This window comes from Lathyrus oleraceus, chromosome 6, assembly GCF_024323335.1.
Source record: "Lathyrus oleraceus cultivar Zhongwan6 chromosome 6, CAAS_Psat_ZW6_1.0, whole genome shotgun sequence".
NCBI lineage: Eukaryota > Viridiplantae > Streptophyta > Magnoliopsida > Fabales > Fabaceae > Lathyrus > Lathyrus oleraceus.
This window is the reverse complement of record NC_066584.1, coordinates 432165430-432182244: the sequence shown is the minus strand read 5'-3', so window position 1 is coordinate 432182244 and position 16815 is coordinate 432165430.

The following is a 16815-nucleotide window of genomic DNA, read 5'->3' as shown; positions in this document are numbered from 1 at the left end:
ATTGAATCGGAAAGCGGTGAAACTTGGAGTTCACATTGAGGTACCACATGCATAGAGTCACATTGTCTTGCATTGAGTCGTCTATAGTTATGTGATCATTGAATGCGTGTGTTGATGGGGATACGATGCATGTTTGAAATATGTGAGATGATTGTTGGTTAATATCATTGACGTGATTATACCAAGTGTGATGAATTCTTAATTTATTGTTTTAATTCATTGTGCCTTATTATGCTATTTCATAATGATTGGAATTCTCACCCTTTCTGTTTGAATGTTACCTTTACATGGGTATCGTGCAGATATTACAGAGTAGTATTGCTGGAGTAGGTGGACGGTAGCTCGCTCAAGAATAGCTGGAGAGTTTCCGTATTTAGTTTGAAATTAGGTAATGAGTCAATGCTCTGGTCATGTAACACTGGGTAGATTAGTGGTATTGAACTCATATCTTATTTTGATATGCTTTATGTCATTAATTGTTTTATCTGAATTTGAAGTGATTATTGAGAGATGATCATGGTATGGGACATGGATCATATTATGAATTACATGAGTATTCTTTATTTTCCGCTGCGAACGCATATTGCTTGAATATTCATGTTGAGTGAAATGTGTTATTTTGAATGACCAGGTGTATTGTTGGTTTTTGAAAGTTTTAAGTTTCGAAAACGTCGATGTGACGCCCTTTTCTTTATATGCGTGCTTATTTACTCTGATTATATGCAAAATAATTTGGGGTAGAAAAAGGGGTGTTACAGATCCTGCCAAGGTAAAAGGAATACGAGAGATGCTTGCGCCCAAAACTAAGAAACAAGTCAGAGGTTTTCTCGGCCGCTTGAATTATATCTCAAGATTCATTTCACACATGACTGCCACATGTGCGCCTATATTCAAGCTTCTTCGAAAAGATCAGCCTTGTGATTGGACCGAAGACTTCCAGAAAGCTTTTGACAGTATCAAGGAATATCTGCTTGAACCTCCGATTTTGTCTCCACCAGTTGAAGGAAGACCATTGATCATGTATTTGACTGTGCTTGAAGAAAGTATGGGTTATGTTCTTGGTCAGCAAGATGAGACTGGAAAGAAAGAATTTGCAATTTACTACCTCAGTAAGAAGTTCACCGACTGTAAGACTCGGTATTCTATGCTAGAGAAGACTTGTTACACATTGGCTTAGGCTACTAAGCGTCTGCGTCAATATATGTTGAATCATACCACTTGGTTGATATCCAAAATGGATCCAATCAAGTATATATTTGAGAAGCCTGCTTTAACTGGGAGGATTTCCCGTTGGCAGATGTTGTTATCAGAGTATGATATTGAATACTGATCTCAGAAAGCAATCAAAGGTAGTGTCTTGGCTAACCATTTGTCTCATCAACCGATAGAAGATTACTAGTCAGTGCAGTATGATTTTCCTGATGAAGAGATCTTGTACTTAAAAATGAAAGATTGTGATAAACCATTGCTTGAAGAAGGGCCAGAACCTGGTTCCTGTTGGGGCATGGCATTTGATGGAGCTGTTAATCAGTATGGTAATGGCATTGGGGCAGTAATCATTACTTCTCAAGGCACACATTTTCCATTTACAGCTAGATTGACTTTCAAGTGTACAAACAATATGGTAGAATATGAAGCTTGCATTATGGGGCTTGAAGAGGCCATCGATCTCAGAATCAAGTATTTGGACGTCTATGGAGATTCGGCTTTGGTTGTGAATCAAATCAAAGGTGAATGGGAAACGAATCAACCCAGTTTGATACCATATAGAGATTATGCGAGGAGGATTTCAACTTTCATTACAAAGTTTGAGTTTCATCATATCCCTCGAGATGAAAACCGGATGGCAGATGCTCTCGCAATATTGGCTTCCATGATTGTGGTGAAATATTAGAATGAGGTTCCCAATTTGACTGTGATGCGTCTTAATAGGACAACTCATATGTTTGTTGTTGAAGAGGTCAAAGACGAAAAGCTGTGGTATTATGATATCAAGTGTTTCCTCCAAAGTCAGATTTACCCGTCCAGGGCATCGTTTAAAGATAAGAAGACTTTGAGGAGATTAACTGGCAACTTCTACCTGAAGGGTGATGTGCTTTATAAGAGAAACTTTGATATGGTTCTGCTCAGTTGCGTGGATAGACACGAAACAGACCTATTGATGGCTGAAGTCCATGAAGGTTCCTTTGGTACTCATTCCAATGGACATGCAATGGCGAAGAAGATATTGCGAGCAGGTTACTATTGGTTGACAATGGAATCTGACTGTTGCAAGTTTGTGAAGAAATGCCACAAGTGTCAAATTTATGCAGATAAGATTCATGTTCCCCCGACACTATTAAACGTCATTTCCTCTCCATGGACATTCTCCATGTGGGAAATTGATATGATTGTCATGATTGAGCCCAAAGCTTTGAATGGACATCGTTTCATTTTGGTGGCTATTGACTACTTCACGAAATGGGTTGAAGCAGCATCGTATGCGAATGTAACCAAGCAAGTTGTTGTGAGGTTTATCAAGAATCAGATCATATGCTATTATGGTGTGCCCAGTAAGATCATTACTGACAATGGATCAAACTTGAATAATAATATGATGGAAGCTCTTTGCAAAGACTTCAAGATTTCACATCATAATTCTTCTACCTACAAACCTAAGATGAATGGGGTTGTTGAAGCTGCAAACAAGAACATCAAGAAGATTATCCAGAAGATGGTTGTAACATATAAAGATTGGCATGAGATGTTCCCATTTGCTTTGCACGAGTATCGTACATCCATCCGCACTTCAATAGGGGAAACCCTTTTCTCTCTTGTATATGGTATGGAAGTTGTGCTCCCAGTAGAGGTTGAGATCCCATCACTGCATGTGCTCATGGAAGCCAAGTTGACTAAGGCTTAATGGTGTCAGGCCAGGTATGATCGGCTGAATTTGATAGAAGAAAAGAGGTTGACTGCCATGTGTCATGGTCAGTTGTACCAACAGAGAATGAAGAAAGCTTTTGATAAGAAGGTCAGACCTCGCGTGTTCAGAGAAGGTGACCTTGTGCTCAAGATTTTATCTTTCAAACTAGATTCTAGGGGGAAAATGGACTCCTAATTATGAAGGCCCATATGTTGTTAAGAGATCCTTTTCGGGTGGAGCTTTGATTCTTACAACTATGGATGGTGAAGAGTTCACTCGTCCTATGAACACAGATGCAGTTAAGAAATACTTTGCCTAAAAATAAAAGAGCAGCTCGCTAAGTTGAAAACCCGAAAGGGAGACTTAGGCAAAAAAGAGCATCTCGGTGGATTGAAAACCCGAAAGGGTGATCCAGGAAAAAATTAGAGACATAAAACAGAAAAAAATCATCCCGATAAATTGAGTACCCCATCTTGGGGCAATTTATGCAAAAAAATTAGGGATTATGGCAAGTAACTGCATCCCAACTTCAGTTTTGAAGACTTTCTTGAGCACAACGGTTGGGTTCTGATCCCTAATAGCAGCAGTCAAGAGCACAGTGGATATCAAGAGTTGGTAGAAGGATTAGTGATCATTGTATTCAATGTAACCCTTTTCCATGTAAATTACCATTTTCAGCTTTGTAAAGATCCATGGAGTCTTGTCACTTACAGACTACCATTCCATTAAATAAAGTTGAGCTTTTATCCAATTGTTTATACTCTTATTTATTTCAGCCAAATAATTTTACATTTTATTATGATCATTTTTTGAAAATTAATTTTTAAAATCAAAATCATTTTTCTTAAACATATAAAAGCATGAAGCAATCGATTTCAATTAAAGGGAATATCAATAGTGGTTCGAAAGCAGTAAACCCTAAGTGTGGAGCATTATTGGTTCTCCCCAAGCAGAAGGTGCATTTTCTCTTTCATCCCCGACAACATTGTTCAGCACTCGGTGTTTCTTGATTTCTCCAGAAGATTATTGTTCGCCATTTCCCTAGTGAAGTCTCCATCTGATTTGGTCGACTGATCCCCTGCGGAGTTTCGTATTTATTCCCCAGCCGATTTTATATTTTGTTTCCGGCAGAACTTTGGTTTCTCCATCAGTCGCCATCAGATTCGCTCCCAGTCAGAGTTTCCTCCTGGTTTATGAGCAAGTATTTGTGTTTATCCCCTGCATGGCTGTCTCCTATTTAATATGGTGTTGACCTAAAATTCCCCGCGGACTTGACAATGGTTTTCCTCAACATATCTCCTTTGTTTCCCCATCTAGGGTTGAGCCTTCGGGATATTGATTTCATTTTTCTCCAGCAGTTGTTTCCCTCTTTTGTGGATTGGCCGAGAATTGTATCGATGATTCAAATATGCGACATCTTTGTATCCTTTATGCTCGTTTTGTTAACATAATCATCATATATACATATACATATACTCTCATATAATTTCATTATTGCATCATCGCACTTGTTGATTCATTCTTGTGATTTTGATTCTCTGTTACGTGATAACACTGAAATTTACCGTATTTTCGACTCCGATTTCACATGCATTCTAGTTGTTTTATTGTTATTTTGTTTGTGTTATTGCTATGTTTTCCTTTGTTTTTAGGTTTTTACTTTAATCGGAGCCCCGATCGAGAAAAGGAGTGAAAAAGAGCTAAAAACCCTAAAATTCAGCATTTTGCACTTGTGGCCTACCCCATGGCTGGCGCCATAGACCCTGCCATGACGTGTCCAAGCTCAACTTCCCTCAACTGCCACGTTCTCCACTACTTCCACTAAGGCGCCTCAAAATGGCCTTGTGGCGGGCGCCATAGCCTTGTGGCGGGCACCACAAGAGGAAAAAAGTTTCCCTCCCATTTTCAAGTTGAAGGGCATCCTTGTCATTTCCATCTTTTTACTTGCTTATAAACAGAAACTCGAAATCACTTTTACAATCATCCAAACTTAGAACAGAGGGAAACTCAGAGCAACTTTGTTTCACTTAGGCATATATTCAGTATTTTAAAGTGGTAATCGCTTCGCATTTGAGTGTTACCACAATCGTGTAATCAAGTCTGTGATAGAGTCTGTAATCGAGTTTGGAGCACTTTGGAAGGAAGTTAATCCTGCCGCCATTTTCATTTCCGCTTTGCAATTTATTTAACCCTCCGATTGGAGCAGGTTTTTATTACTTGTCTTTATCTTATTTATTTCCTCGCACTCGCTTTACTTTATTTATTTCTCGCACTCGCTTTAAATTGTTTATTTCCTCGCACTCGCTTTACTTTATTTATTTCTCGCACTCGCTTTAAATTGTTTATTTCCTCGCACTCGCTTTAAATTATTTATTTCTCGCACTCGCTTTAAATTATTTATTTCCTCGCACTCGCACTACTTTTATTTATTTTCCGCACTCGCACTACTTTTATTTACTTTCCACACTCGCACTACTTTTATTTACTTTCCGCACTCGCACTACTTTTATTTAAATTAATTCACTTTTACTTTACCATGTCTAACTAAATTTATAAGGTTAGAATGTAAGGATCGTAATTGAACAGATAATCCGTACAATTGTTCGTAGTAGTACTTAAGGGCTATTTTAACTTTCAACTTAAGTTTTCCCGCACTTCAATTCCGTTGGGTAAGATCGAAAGCCGTCCAACGTCTATCTAAACTTAATTGTTTTTAACTATTTCAAAAACAGCGAAAGCGCTTTGTTTAGTTCATTAGGAGTTTTTAATTTGAGAAGAAAAGAGATTTTAAAACTATTTTCGGACGCGTTTATAAGTTTAGAGTCTGGTTCGTAAGAACCTCTTTTGGTTAAGAAATCCAGGTTATAATACTTTTCAACTTAGTCAAGATACTATATTTCTTAAAAATAGGTTTACTACTCTAATGCAATGCGCGCCTTTTTATAAGTGACAATAAGAGGGTTTGATTAGGGAGTACAACTCGGTTCTGAATACGCGAAAGCGACAGTTCCTGTTAAATTAGTTCTTTTCAAAGTAGGAAACATTGCCCATAAGTAGCCCTATTAGCAAGTACTTGGATTATTAATTGATTACGTGAATTACATTCGACCCTGTCTTTATTAATTAATCTTTATTCAACACTTTACTTTTCATTTCACACTCCAAAAACACCTATTTCGATTGCCTTTGATAAACACCATAACAATAGATAACAATAGATTGACACTTGGTCTCTGTGGATTCGACAATCTTTTATATTACTCTGACGCGTTCGTATACTTGCGAAACAACCGCATCATTACGGTGGTACTTTATCCCCATACAAGTTTGGTGTATGTCCTCCTTCAAGTATAGAGTGCCAGCCCCCCTAAGCAGAAAGACTTTAATCTTTCTCCCTTCCCCACTGAGTTATTTCCTCATGGATGATTTTTGTTTCAGCTTCCTCCCTAGTTGATTATCTGGATGGAACCACTCCCCTTGAGTTATACCCTCATTGGGTTGAGTCTTGATTGACTATTTTCTTTCTAGATCTTACCTAGATCGATGCTTCAGGTCCCCTAAGAGTTTATTACCCAATAACTGGTAATGTTCTTCTTAGGTTGCAGTTCGCTACTTCTTGCCTAACACCCGACAAAAGTAACCTTTTTTTTCTCCCCAGCGGATTCATTTTTATGTTTCCCCAGGAAGTATATCTTTGATATGTTCATCCTAACCGATGACAAATATTTTCTTCCCCTGTTTTGAGTCTATCCTTGATATGTTCATCCTAACCGATGACGAATATTCTCATCTTTGGTATTCTACCCAGTAAAAAGGTAGTTATGATCCCTAGTTGTTCCCTAGAGAGTTAATCGTTGATATGTTCATCCTGATCCATGACGGGTTTCCTTCTTTTTGCGGCCTTCTGCCCAGTAACCGATAATTGTAAATCCTGCTTTTCTCCCTTTGCATAGCTTATCCTTGATATGATCACTTTAATCGGTGACAGATATCCTCTCTGTGGTATTCTATCCAGCATTCAATAAATGTAATTCCTACTTTTTGTTCACGTGGTTTATCCTTGATATGTTCATCCTAACCGATGACGGGTATCCCCCTTAACAATTCCCAGGAAAGATTATCCTTGATATGTTCATCTTAACCGATGAAGGGTTCTCTTTCCTTTGAGTCTATCCTTGATATGTTCACTTTAACCGGTGACGGATATTCTCATATTTGGTCTTCTGCCCAGTAACCGGTAGTTGTAAATCCTATTTCCTGTAGTTTTTCCCCAGCAAGTCTATTCTTACCCAGTAAATGGTAATGAATGCACTTCCTAGCGGGCCTCAGTGAGTCATCCTTGATATGTTTACCCTAACCGGTAACGGGTGTCCTCTCTGATCAGATTGTATTATCTCCTTACCCAGTAACAAGTAGTGGATAATAAAATTTATGCTCCTCCTGTGTTGAAGTTTATTTCTTCCCTAGTTGAGTTGAGTGTGTATTTCCTTAGTGAAATCGCTTTTCCTGCACGATTCGAGTATTTCAGTTTTATTCTGATCTACCCGTTTCCCTTGCAGGTGTCTTTTGTTTCCCTACGCATAACCTCTTTTATCCCCTCAGAGTCTTTATCTCCCCAGTGAGTTTTCCCTTCTAGAATTCATCATGCTCTTGTGGACCTTCGGTCTCTCTAATTTTCTTTTCCTTTGTGGCAACATTTCCCCACAGAGAGTTTGCTTTTACATTCATATCATATGCATCATGAGGTCTCTTAGGGACCAAATTTTGTTTCTATATGCTTTTATTTAAGCCCATTCTACTGAGTCAATACGAAGACTTTAATCTTCACCTCCTCAGTTAGAATTTCCTTAAATAGGGGCAGCTGTAAGACCCTAATTTTGACCCTAAGATCTCTCATGCAATATCATCATATGCATTAGCATTAGGATCATACCTTGGCATCCTCCTTACCCCTCTTTCATTGAGTTTGCTTTGGGAGAGATCACCAAGCACCATGTGGTTGTATCATACTTGTATTTGATCATTTTACTAACAAAAATACCAAAAATATGTCTTTGCATTTGCCTAACTCTTTTGTAGGTAGGGCATGATCACCCTTGATCTATTAAGTTCACATCTAGGGTTTAAAACCCTCATTGCTTAAGAGCACAACCAAGGAATGATCCATAATGGCTTTCGGCATTATGTATGAGTCCCAAGGATCAATACATGTGTTTACCAGTAATTTCTGACAAACAACCGCTAGTCCTCCAATATTATGAATCTTGGTAACTTACAGGATCGACTAGATTGATCCTAGGACATGTGTCTCAAGAACTAGTATTATGGTGATTTGACTCATGATTGAGTTTGTCTCTGGTTTATGAATGGTAAAAGGTGTTTCGACAATAACTCTAAACGAAATTTATGACTTTAAAGACAAAGGATAAATGGTAGTACTTTTGTAAAAAGGTTCTTTTAAGATCACAAAGGTAATTGGCAAAAAGTAAAGATAAATAACTTGAAGTAAAAGTTTTAAGCTTGAGAAAGTGCTGGAAATGAAGGTTTGGCGAAATGTAAATGCAAAGGTAAAAGTAATGATGAAATACTGAAAATAAGGGCAATTCGATAGAAGAAAAGACATTAAATGGTTTTAGTTTAAATAACTTGCATAAAAAAGATAACATGAAATGTAATCATGGTGTTCTTCATACATACATTTTCAGCAAAGACTCGTTTCTCTCGCTCCGGTACTTTGACTATTTTTAGTGAATTTTGTATATTAGTTTGAACACACCAAATCTGAAAACAAAGACTCCTATTTATAACAATTCGACCCTAGCGGTCTCTACACAGATGATTGCCACGTTCGACATTTTCAAACGTTGCGTGTCTCAGATGCTTCCACGCGTTTTCCTTACGAAACTACTTTGTTTGAATTTCAAATCCTTCTCGCTCGAAGCTTCGAAAGTGCCAATGCCGCTGTCGAATAGAACTTGTGGAGATCAAAAATCTTCTAAGTATTAAGCTTCGACAGAAAGGTCCTTTCTCCAAGAAAAGGATTTAATAAAATAGCTTCGACGAAGCCATTTTTATATTATTCTCCAAAACATTATATTTTCAAAGAACTTCAACTTAATGGTCGAAATCTCCAGCTAACAACATGTTATTTTAATCAAGCATTCTTCAAGAGTTTGGAGTTGGTTTACCTTGGAAACCCTAGTTCACCTGGGTATCTTGAGTAACTTCTTCAACAAGCTTCTCCACCAATTGATCAAATTTCTCAAGGGGCACTTCAAATTTAATTATCTTATGCATATATGAGCTACCATAAGCCTAAAAATTCAATAAAATTGCAAGTTAGCAAGTTGGTTGATGGTGGTTGGCCAGATGGATTCATCTGATCAAACTTGGGTCTCCCTAGACCCTATCTGCTACAATTTTCATTATATGAAAATGATTCCAAGAGAAACGTTACTCTAAATGACATTCCAAAAAACTTTCATGTTGAGGTCTAGAGCTAATTTTGCTTGGAAAGTCATTTTCTACGTTGAAACATTATAGGTCATTTTGTCTAAACCCTAATTTCAAAGTCAAATTCCCAAGGCCATAACTTGTTCATTTTTTATGAGATGAAATATTTACAAATTTCACAATCAAATTCAATATGTCTACTTCAACTTTGATGTTTGGAGTGAGAGCTAAATCAACTTTTATGAGTATGTGATATGAGGATACATTATAGGTCATTTTGGACCAATGCCATTGAACAAGTGATTTTCCTCAACTTCAAAAATGCATAACTCACTCATCCTAAATCTAAATGATGTCAAATTGGTTACCATTTTAAAGGAGTTTGAAAGATCTACAACTTTGATAAATACACTTTTCTCATTTGCAGCTCACATAAAAAGTTAGGCAAGGTGGAATAATTGAATATGTCACTTGACACTTAGAAAATATTTTGACATGTTGAAATTTCCAAACTTCCACCTCAAAATTCACCATGATACAAGTTCCAAATGGAAAAGTGTTCAACATAAGAGTTGTTCCTCTAGATCTAAGCTTTACAAAGAGTCTTAATTTACTCATTTTGGACAAAGTTTGATGGGTCATGCTTCAAATGTTCAAATAACTTTGCCTTGCCATCCGAGCTTCATGCAGACCTCATTTCAGTTGATTGTGGACCTAATTGGATTGCTTCATGAGCCTGCACACGCCCATGCAAGCATGTGCATTGCATTACCAATTTTGGAGAATTTTTCAAGTGTGCAAATAACACTTCTCATTGCTATAAATAGAGGTCCAATGCCTCAGTTCAAAGGACCTTGCACGCTAGCTTTGCCCCCAACTCTTCAAACCCTCTCAATTCAAAGGAAAACCTGAGAAATTTCAATTGAAATTTGAGTATAAATCTCACTGTTTAGAGATTCAAAAACTCCAGGATCCAAAGCTTTGTATTACTCTGAACCTACTTCGATAAGCTTCATAAGCAAGATCAAGCACAAACTGAAGCAAGAGAAATCCATTTCTACACAGCATTGAAGGTATTTTTCCAGATTTTCCTTCTCTTTGATTCTCTCTCAATTCTCATCAATTCTCTTAGATCCTTGGTTGTCTAAAGTCCTACCAATGTAGGCAAGAAGATTGAGTTGCTTTAAGGTCAAATCGAAGCAACTCAGTTGACACACCTCAAAATTCAACTTCACGTAGCTCTATATATATTTGGAGTTAGTTAAAATTGAGGTGATATTCATGATCTACGCCATTTTTTCTTTAAGATCATGTCCTCTTTTTTATTTATTTATGATGTGGTGATGATTGAACCAGTCCGACCAGGGTCATCGGAGAAGATGATCGGCCTTTGGCTCCGACGATGCACTGGAAGTGTTCAGAGCCATTAGATGAGTTCAAAATGTTTTAATCAGGAGCGTACATTGTGATTACCCAGCGTGTGATTAGTTGACTCAAGCGCATCATGGAACACACACTCTCCACCACTTGTTCTGCCACCTCAATTAATGAGGGAGATCAAGTGGTCCACGTTTTTTGATTATCTGATTTTTATTTTTATTCCTTTGATTTTCATTAATTCATATTAATTTGAACATTGATCCAAAAAATATGAGAGTTTCACCAAAAAAATTTAAATAAAATCCTCTTACATTTTCTGAATTAAAATTATTTTTTGGATCATTATTAATATTTTTCATGATTTAATTGATTTTGTGATTATTTTTAATTGTTTAAATATATTTTTAAGTTTCCAAAAATTTTGAATTTTTTCCTCCAGGGTCCTTTGACCTTGTTTGACCTATGATAAATCTCATGGCCATTTCTTTGGTGTTTTGATGAGGTTTTAGGAAATTGACCAACCATATTTAATTTAATGCATTATTTTTAATATTTTTAATTGTTTAAATGCCAAATTAATTTGTGTTGAGCCATTTTAATTGCCTTTGTGAGTTTGACTTGTGTTGTTGGGCCTTGGTAAAGGTTCATTTGACTTTGTTATGTTAAGATAATGGGATTTAGGGGATTGATGGAATGTACATTCCATCTCCAAAAATGAATGAATGATCTTAACTTGGTAAAAGTCCTCCTTTGTCCAATTTGTGTTTGATACATTTCCTCTCACTCTTCATCTCATTTCCCTTCTTTATGCATTCATGTCATGGACCTATGATATCTCTATATCTTAAGGTTAGTTGATTACAAAATCAACACATGTATGGATGAGATTAGGTCCCCCACTTTGCATATTCTTTTTGTGTGTGGTATGTTTCATGAGCATAGTTCATCATACTATGTCTCTAACATGCATTAACACCAAAATTATATTGCCCGACCTCAAATAGTTGCGACTTCTACATAAGTCCAATTACGATTGCTTAACATAACGCTAAATTTTGACATAAAAGGCATAGTATTCTAGTTAGTGAGATTGTAAGTCTCCCCTCTTTCATGGTATTGTGTGGAAACTTGGTCTTTTTTCCTTCCTTTGAAAGATGTTTTGGTTCAAGGATTCATGCTTGTGATAAGTGGGTTAAGTGTTCTCCAAAGAATGACTTAAACAAAAGAAAAGAAAAAGCAAAACTAACTTCTAACTCATTAACAACTAACATTTAATTTCAAGTCATTTACTTTTAATGCAATTTAATTTTTGAGCTTTATTCATTTGCCATTATTCATACCATTCTAATTGTTTATGTTAATGTCATTTTCACTTTGTCCATTTGGACCATATTTTGTGATATATTTTGTTTTTGTATATTGTATTTGTTTGTGTGGTCTTTGACCATTAATGCACATAATAAGAACAAAAACCCTAAAAAATATCTTGTGTGGGCTGTTGGTTTGATCTGAGACAATTGGACTTAGAATTTAGGAAACATTCCCTATGCAAAAGACTTGGCCAATGCCAACTTTCATGAAACCTAGTGCTTGTAATTTGAAACTTCATCTGATACATCATTGAAGATCCATCTGAGTTCATCTGCAACATAATCATTGTGAAACTGTTATTTTGAACATGTGATTTATGCATTGTGGAATTCATCTGCTACATGGGCAAATTTGAAGAAGATCATGGAGTTGCTAAGCTTGGATGAGGGTTATCTTTATTTGATGTCTTTCTCTTCAAGTTGATATTTTGTCCATTGTTTGTTGCTTGATTCAAAAGTCCAGGGGAAATTTGGGTTTCTATATGACATTCTTGTCTATTGGATTGCAGCCCATTGGTTAAATCTTTTCAACTCTCAATTTTTAAATTTATGCTTAGGATTAGTCTCTTCATCTCCTCCCCAATTCTTTAATTTTAAAATCTCTCCCTCCTTTTAAAAAACTTCTTTTCTTATGTTTGTTGATTTCTAAACTTTGACCACTTTTGCAAATTAGAAACTTTGGCCTTATGCCATTGCATTTTCAAACTTTTTCTTAATCAAACTTTTAAATAAACTTAACTATACTTGAGTTAAAATTTAAAAATCCAAAAAGAACTAACATTCATTCAAAAAACTGTTAGGCCTTTGTGCCTTTCAAACTTAAATTTTTGTTAAAAGCAATGCACTCACTTTGAAATTGATACCACGAACTACGAAGTTTTGATCCCTTATTTTTATGTTGGTACGTAGGCACAAGTCCGAGGGTCTTGTCAAACACAAAAATATAATTAATGAATTCTTTTCTCATCCCCACACTCTTTTTATTTGCAACATCATTTGTACAAAAACACATATGCACACAAACAAGGGCTCCCTAGGAGTACCTAGGACACTTTGGGTGCTAACGCCCTCCCTCTGTGTAACCAACCCCCTTACCTGTAATCTCTGGCATTTTATTAGTTTTGATTTGAAAACTTCTTATTTTTTGGGTTTTGTTCGTACTTTTCCCTTTTCCCTTGGAAACAATAAAAGCGCGGTGGCGACTCTTGTTTATTTGATGTCTAGCTTATCCATAGCTTGATGATCATGAATTTACCGCTACAATCGGGATTTGAAAAGTATTTATCAATAACGATTTAAATCCATAGAAATAACATGTAAATGAAGATAACATCAATATCATTTCATAACTAGTTGATTAGAAAAAATGCATATGATTACGTTTAAATACGTCTAATCCCAATAAGAGATGTGCTATCTACTCATGGTAGCTCGGTACAAGTTAGAATAATAAAGATGAATGAGAATCAATCTTTATTTCTCGATGATTTATGCATATCCACCTTCATTTCTTCCAAATCTAACTTTTTCTCTCTAATCAAGTATTTCTCCTCCAGAAAATATGATAAAAGAAGTAATAGATGTAAAAAGGGTGATAATTTTTATGTTCTAAGTGGTATATATACTCCTATTGAAATAACCTTGCGCTAAGCCCCGTCCAGTTGCGCTAAGCGAAACAACCTTTCTTCGCCATGAATCAATTTGACATGTCAGCATCTTAAACCACCTTATCTCGCTTAGCCTTAAAAAGTCAGGCTAAGCAAGCTCTCACTACAACCATGCTAATCGCACCATGCTTATGAAAAATTATACATTTTTTCTTTTTTTCTCTCGCTTCAAGCATGCTTGAGGCATAAATCTCTGAACTTTGCAAGTTCTCTCACTTGAAGCGCGCTAGAAGCGAAACTCTCTAGATTTTCCTTCTTTTCCCGCTTCAAGCATGCTAGAAGTGCCACCATCTAATTTTTTCTTTGTCTTGCTTGCTAGGAGCTCGCTTAGTGTGCATGTTGAAATTTGTCTTCTTTGTTTTACCTTCCACTTTCTTGCTTTGGACAATTACCTACACAATAATTTGGAATTAGGTGAAAATTACATCAGTCAACTGTTATCCTAACATAACTAGAATTTACATCAAAGATGGGATTTTTCATACTATTAACTTGTGAAACAATTTAATAAGGGCAATGATTTCCATGTGTCTATGTACCATATTTTGCCACTTATCAACCAGCGCAATCGTTAAGCGAAGAATGGCTTCGGTGTACAATCATTGTGTTCGGTCCCGGGAATTCCATATAAAGGATCTAGTACTAAGGTGGGAATACATTGGAAAGAAGAATGATCAAGATGGGAAGCTAGCCGCTAATTAGGAAGGACCCTACCACGTATGAGTTGGCACCGGGAGAGGAGCTTATCCCCTAGAATCGCTCGAAGGAGAACAAATACCGAGGATATGGAACATTGATAAACTAAAGTGGTATTACAGTTAAGAAATTGTGTTAATTCCATTGTATTACAGTTAATAAGTTATCTTAATTCCATTTAGGATTAATTATAATTTTGGTCCCTCTATTTTGTGTTTTTTTGAATTTTAGTCCCTCCATTTTAAAAAACCACGATTTTGGTCCCTTTTTAAAGTTTTGTGTTAAATTTTTGGTCCCTTTTGGGGACTAAAATCCAACCCAAAAACTTAAAAGAGGGACCAAAACTGTGGTTTTTAAAATAAGGGGATCAAAACCCATAAAAAAAAGTAAAATAAGGGGTACCAAAGATGCAATTAAGCCATCCATTTATGTATAACTAACTGAATCCAATAAGAATACCAATATTTGCTTGATATTTCAACCTTTCCTGTTTGTCATGTCACATCATAACAAAATACAAAGTCATTTGAGTCCTTGTGTATTCGATACAGGATAAACGCAATATTGCATATGTAATATGGCTTAAAATGCATTATGCACATTCTTGCATATCCGATACAAACTAAACACATTACACACATTCTTGCGTATCTTATACAAACTATGCTCATTATTACATATTTGCTATGACTTAAAATGAATTACACACATCGATGCGTAGCTGGCGCACCCCCTTTGGATCTACCAAATCCAAGGGTGTTAGGTGGTTGAGCTCGAAGACAACCACATTGGCCTGAGTCATACCTCGAGGGTAGGGACGGGGATCCTACCCTTGGGCGAGGAACAATCCTCTGTGACATGGAGCATGTAACACCCTAAACCCCTAAACAGTTAAATCATATAATAATTCAATTATTTATCATAGCACACACGTTTAAAATGTCACTCATCATAAAAAAAAAACATTTGTCATCGCATGCTGACCTTCACTTAGAGTATTATCACATCGAAAATCATCAAATAAGCATGCTTCATAATAATTAAGTCTCATTAAAATAATTTATTTAAATTAAAACAATATGGAAAAAGTCTCTACTATAACATAAGCTCAACGTCAAAAGTATAACATACAACTCTCGATTAGCACAAACACAATGTTACTGGATCATAACAAGACTTCTAAAATAATGATGAACTAAACGAAGTAACTCCAGGAGCTAACTTTCACTTACAACAACAAACTCTACTCCTGAGTATCTGCAAGATGTCCATGGTGGACAACATGAAAGCAAAAGGGGGCGAGAAATAACAAACCAATATAAAAAGTGTAAAGAATGCTAAGGTAGAGAACACATCACAAAACACACATTCAATTACAAAAATCAATAACCACATAGTCTCACACCCTTCACAACAACATGTACACATTCACATCCAATCATCATAATCATGAACAATACACTACATATACAACCATGTATGTAAATGTACTCCGTAACTGACTCATTATGCATGCACTACCATTCATGGACACTCAGGTTCATCTCACTCTCGGCCCCCACCATAGGACCAGAGCACACTAAAGTTCGTTACCATCACCATATGTAACGCTTCACTAATCCTTCATTATAATTAGCTACTCTCTCCCGATCCATACCACCAGACCAGAGCACACCAAAATTGAACCGAAGTTTGTACACCATGATGCATGACTCTCAATAACATGCATTTTCACTTAAAGGTTCACCAAAAGAATCATCATGCACATCTCACTAATTTATGAACCATATCATTCATCATACGCAACAATTATCCAATGTTACGACATCAATAAACATAACCATCACAAAATAGAACCAGCTCAATAAATGAAAATTCATAGACATTTACTCATTTTAATTCACCAGAACAAGAATACATCATGGGATAAACACAATGGTTCGCTAATCGATCATACAAGTCATCATAAACATTGTTACAGTAGGCACAAGATTATAACTCAAATAGTTCACCAAGCACCACCATGAGGTAGCCCTACGTGTTAGCTTTCCAACACTTCTAACGGCGTCTCATTTGGACTTACAGAACAGAAGTTACGACCAAAATCAACAAAGGGGTCAACTATCCAAAACAGAAGCCAATCGATTTCTCCAAGGGGAACAATATATTATCTCAACTCACTGACTTCAGATTTTTTTTATAATTTTCACAGAACCAATTGATTTCTCAAGGAAGCCAATCGATTGGTCTACGCTGAAATTGCATAGAAACCCAATTTTAACGTACATTCAGTATCCTCTTCATCCCCTAACTTCCCCTCATCATTCTAATCAATTCATCCAAT